This window comes from Schistocerca americana, unplaced genomic scaffold (genome assembly GCF_021461395.2).
Source record: "Schistocerca americana isolate TAMUIC-IGC-003095 unplaced genomic scaffold, iqSchAmer2.1 HiC_scaffold_609, whole genome shotgun sequence".
Lineage (NCBI taxonomy): Eukaryota > Metazoa > Arthropoda > Insecta > Orthoptera > Acrididae > Schistocerca > Schistocerca americana.
This window is the reverse complement of record NW_025726356.1, coordinates 35,001-40,000: the sequence shown is the minus strand read 5'-3', so window position 1 is coordinate 40,000 and position 5,000 is coordinate 35,001. Positions and strand designations below refer to the sequence as shown.

General features: G+C 51.6%; 1 non-coding gene across 1 annotated transcript in view; it reads right to left on the bottom strand.

Annotated features, from left to right (window-relative positions):
* LOC124587639 overlaps window positions 1-427 on the bottom strand; it is a 1,910-nt gene extending 1,483 nt beyond the window's left edge. The window contains exon 1 of the ribosomal RNA XR_006975549.1: window positions 1-427. This exon is cut by the window's left edge and continues 1,483 nt beyond it. This is a non-coding gene — a ribosomal RNA (small subunit ribosomal RNA).
* Window positions 428-5,000: the final 4,573 nt, after the last annotated feature.

Here is a 5,000-nt window from a genome sequence, read left to right as displayed (position 1 = left end):
TGGTAGCCGTTTCTCAGGCTCCCTCTCCGGAATCGAACCCTGATTCCCCGTTACCCGTTACAACCATGGTAGGCGCAGAACCTACCATCGACAGTTGATAAGGCAGACATTTGAAAGATGCGTCGCCGGTACGAGGACCGTGCGATCAGCCCAAAGTTATTCAGAGTCACCAAGGCAAACGGACCGGACGAGCCGACCGATTGGTTTTGATCTAATAAAAGCGTCCCTTCCATCTCTGGTCGGGACTCTGTTTGCATGTATTAGCTCTAGAATTACCACAGTTATCCAAGTAACGTGGGTACGATCTAAGGAACCATAACTGATTTAATGAGCCATTCGCGGTTTCACCTTAATGCGGCTTGTACTGAGACATGCATGGCTTAATCTTTGAGACAAGCATATGACTACTGGCAGGATCAACCAGGGAGCTGCGTCAACTAGAGCTGAGCAGCCGGCCGCCCGGGAGTGTGTCCCGGGGGCCCGCGCGAACACGCAAGCGTCCGCTCAATTATTCTGCAAACAGGAGGAGGCTGAGCTCCCCTGCACAATACACCTCGAAACCCTCTCAGGTCCCGGCGGCGCGCAGCGCCGTCCTAAGTACTTGGTCGGGTTCGAGAGAGGCGCAATCGCCCGGAGTTTGGCGAGTAGACGCTTTAGGTGCGACCACCCGTGCTCCCAACTGAGCTTGCCGCTGCCGACAGAGGCCCGGGAGCGTGCTGTCGTGGCATTGCCGGCGGGAGACAACACGCGCCACCTACGGTGGCCGGCAGCTCCAACGCCAGCGCCACAGAAGGACAAAAGCCCCACTTGGGTGCCGAAGCGAACTCTCCCAGCACAGCGCACGCGCCAACACGTCCGCACAGCTGCGATACAAACCACCTGCGAGAACCGCAGAGGCGACCGAGCAGCAGACGGCGTCGCGGCGCCGAGCGCCGGGCGGCGGCGCATCCTCAGCGCACACAGTCCTCAATCGGACCAGCACACTGCAGATGTCCACCGCGCTTCGCACCGGGCCCGCGAGGACCTACTTTGGCCGCACGGCGCCGCGTGCAGGGTGCGCCGGCGCGCAGCTGCGCCGCCTGCCGCCTCCGTCGGCCGGCGCGCCTGCCACTGGCCGCCCCCACCAGCCGGCTGTAGCGCGTGCGCCCACGCACCGCGCGGCCAGCACGCCGGGAGGCCCCCCCTCACCGGCCGGGGACGGTCCCACCCAGCCACCGCCGCGTATCGCTTCACACCCACATGCCATTCACGTTCGTGGGCATGGTGGGTATCGCTGAAACAACCGGTTGGTAGCTCAACCGATCGTCGCCATCACTGATTCACCTCTAGCGAGAACAACCGCACCACAACCGTTTACCAGTTGTTCATTTGCGTAACGTCACCAGCAAACGTAGACGTCCATCGCCATTTGCAAATTCAACGATTGTTGCATGCCTGTGTCAGGTGTCACGACACACTATGTCTGCCCACATACACGCAACAACATGTGCACGCTTCGCGAACACGTGGAAGGTGGCCCCCGTACGTATGCGATGTCCATTGCGCGAACGACTGTCAACCGGCCTCTGTCGCATGTCGCAGATGTGGAACGCAGTGCACCATGCTATCACGGTGTGTGAGAAGAGACGACTACGTCTGACAACACGCGCCACTACATCAACAGACGGCTCATGCTGATCGCCATCCACGGCATACCATACTGCAATCCAGCTCTTATAGGGAGACGACACGTAGCTGAGTGCACAATATTTGGACCGTATGGTTCGCCGTTGTTGGCGCAGTCGTGGTACGGTCACACATGTACCACGATGTATCATTCAGTACATGAGGACCAATGTGCAGTACAGTGTGTGATTTGGACGTACAACATCAGCGGACAGTTGACACACGCCGTACCACAACGTAGGCTGTGCTTCGCCATGCAAATGCCAATGAACAACTGCGAAGGGCATTGAGCATGTACGTCCTGCTGCCATCCGCATTACAGTGTATAGCTGCAAGGTGTTTAACATGAAGCGATACTCTGGGGACCAGGCAGTGCGAGTAGCAAACTATATTGCGGGGGTTGCAGTTAGGCAACACCACACTAATTTAACGCGTCGTATGACAATTACAGAGCAGGTTAAGGCCCAACGTGTGTTGGGTTAAGGCCCAACGTGTGTTGGGTTAAGGCCCAACGTGTGTTGGGTTAAGGCCCAACGTGTGTTGGGTTAAGGCCCAACGTGTGTTGGGTTAAGGCCCAACGTGTGTTGGGTTAAGGCCCAACGTGTGTTGGGTTAAGGCCCAACGTGTGTTGGGTTAAGGCCCAACGTGTGTTGGGTTAAGGCCCAACGTGTGTTGGGTTAAGGCCCAACGTGTGTTGGGTTAAGGCCCAACGTGTGTTGGGTTAAGGCCCAACGTGTGTTGGGTTAAGGCCCAACGTGTGTTGGGTTAAGGCCCAACGTGTGTTGGGTTAAGGCCCAACGTGTGTTGGGTTAAGGCCCAACGTGTGTTGGGTTAAGGCCCAACGTGTGTTGGGTTAAGGCCCAACGTGTGTTGGGTTAAGGCCCAACGTGTGTTGGGTTAAGGCCCAACGTGTGTTGGGTTAAGGCGCAACGTGTGTTGGGTTAAGGCGCAACGTGGGTTACGTTAAGGCGCAACGTGGGTTACGTTAAGGCGCAACGTGGGTTACGTTAAGGCGCAACGTGGGTTACGTTAAGGCGCAACGTGGGTTACGTTAAGGCGCAACGTGGGTTACGTTAAGGCGCAACGTGGGTTACGTTAAGGCGCAACGTGGGTTACGTTAAGGCCCAATATAGGTTAGGTTAAGGCCCAATATAGGTTAGGTTAAGGCCCAATATAGGTTAGGTTAAGGCCCAATATAGGTTAGGTTAAGGCCCAATATAGGTTAGGTTAAGGTACAATATAGGTTAGGTTAAGGTACAATATAGGTTAGGTTAAGGTACAATATAGGTTAGGTTAAGGTACAATATGGGTTAGGTTAAGGTACAATATGGGTTAGGTTAAGGCGCAATATGGGTTAGGTTAAGGCGCAATATGGGTTAGGTTAAGGCGCAATATGGGTTAGGTTAAGGCGCAATATGGGTTAGGTTAAGGCGCAATATGGGTTAGGTTAAGGCGCAATATGGGTTAGGTTAAGGCGCAATATGGGTTAGGTTAAGGCGCAATATGGGTTAGGTTAAGGCGCAATATGGGTTAGGTTAAGGTACAATATAGGTTAGGTTAAGGTACAATATAGGTTAGGTTAAGGTACAATATAGGTTAGGTTAAGGTACAATATGGGTTAGGTTAAGGTACAATATAGGTTAGGTTAAGGCACAATATGGGTTAGGTTAAGGCGCAATATGGGTTAGGGTAAGGCGCAATATGGGTTAGGTTAAGGCGCAATATGGGTTAGGTTAAGGCGCAACGTGGGTTACGTTAAGGCGCAACGTGGGTTACGTTAAGGCGCAACGTGGGTTACGTTAAGGCGCAACGTGGGTTACGTTAAGGCGCAACGTGGGTTACGTTAAGGCGCAACGTGGGTTACGTTAAGGCCCAATATAGGTTAGGTTAAGGCCCAATATAGGTTAGGTTAAGGCCCAATATAGGTTAGGTTAAGGCCCAATATAGGTTAGGTTAAGGCCCAATATAGGTTAGGTTAAGGTACAATATAGGTTAGGTTAAGGTACAATATAGGTTAGGTTAAGGTACAATATGGGTTAGGTTAAGGCGCAATATGGGTTAGGTTAAGGCGCAATATGGGTTAGGTTAAGGCGCAATATGGGTTAGGTTAAGGCGCAACGTGGGTTACGTTAAGGCGCAACGTGGGTTACGTTAAGGCGCAACGTGGGTTACGTTAAGGCGCAACGTGGGTTACGTTAAGGCGCAACGTGGGTTACGTTAAGGCCCAATATAGGTTAGGTTAAGGCCCAATATAGGTTAGGTTAAGGCCCAATATAGGTTAGGTTAAGGTACAATATGGGTTAGGTTAAGGTACAATATGGGTTAGGTTAAGGTACAATATAGGTTAGGTTAAGGCGCAACGTGGGTTACGTTAAGGCCCAATATAGGTTAGGTTAAGGCCCAATATAGGTTAGGTTAAGGCCCAATATAGGTTAGGTTAAGGCCCAATATAGGTTAGGTTAAGGTACAATATAGGTTAGGTTAAGGTACAATATAGGTTAGGTTAAGGTACAATATGGGTTAGGTTAAGGTACAATATGGGTTAGGTTAAGGTACAATATAGGTTAGGTTAAGGCACAATATGGGTTAGGTTAAGGCGCAATATGGGTTAGGTTAAGGCGCAATATGGGTTAGGTTAAGGCGCAATATGGGTTAGGTTAAGGCGCAATATGGGTTAGGTTAAGGCACAATACGGGTTAGGTTAAGGCACAATACGGGTTAGGTTAAGGCACAATACGGGTTAGGTTAAGGCACACATTGTTGTAAGGAAAGGTGTTTTCGGGGGGGGGGGGGGGGGGCTGGTTTGTTGATTGTGATTATCGTAAGTAAATGACTGCGGCATCATCTGATTTGCCACGTCAGGGTGCACCTTTGGCTCATAACAGGCGGCGCTCTGATTCCATGCTTGTGGCAGACCTGTGTCTTTCATTCGTGCCATTGTTTGTGTGGTGTGACAGGAGGCAGTATTGTGATGTTGGGTGCACCCCTGTGTAGGACATGTGTGGGTGTTGGTGGCTTAGCTGAGCAATGGTGGTTGTCGGAAGGGTGGGATATTCTGTTTTCCGAGTGGACCTCCCGGTCTGGTTATGATAGTGTGGATTGTCTAATGTGGCAGAGAGGATGCACTGGGTGTTGTTCCATGCTGGTGCTTAGATATTGTCTGTGTGCCTGTTACAGGCAGAGAGTAGTGCGTGATAAGAGTGTCTGGCTGACGTGTGATTGTGAGCAGAGTCTTTCAGCATGTATACGGACAGTTGTATACATTATCTGTATTCTGATGGCTCTATCTATTACTAATCAGCGCCGTGTATACGTTTAATCCGGTTCCAGTCGAA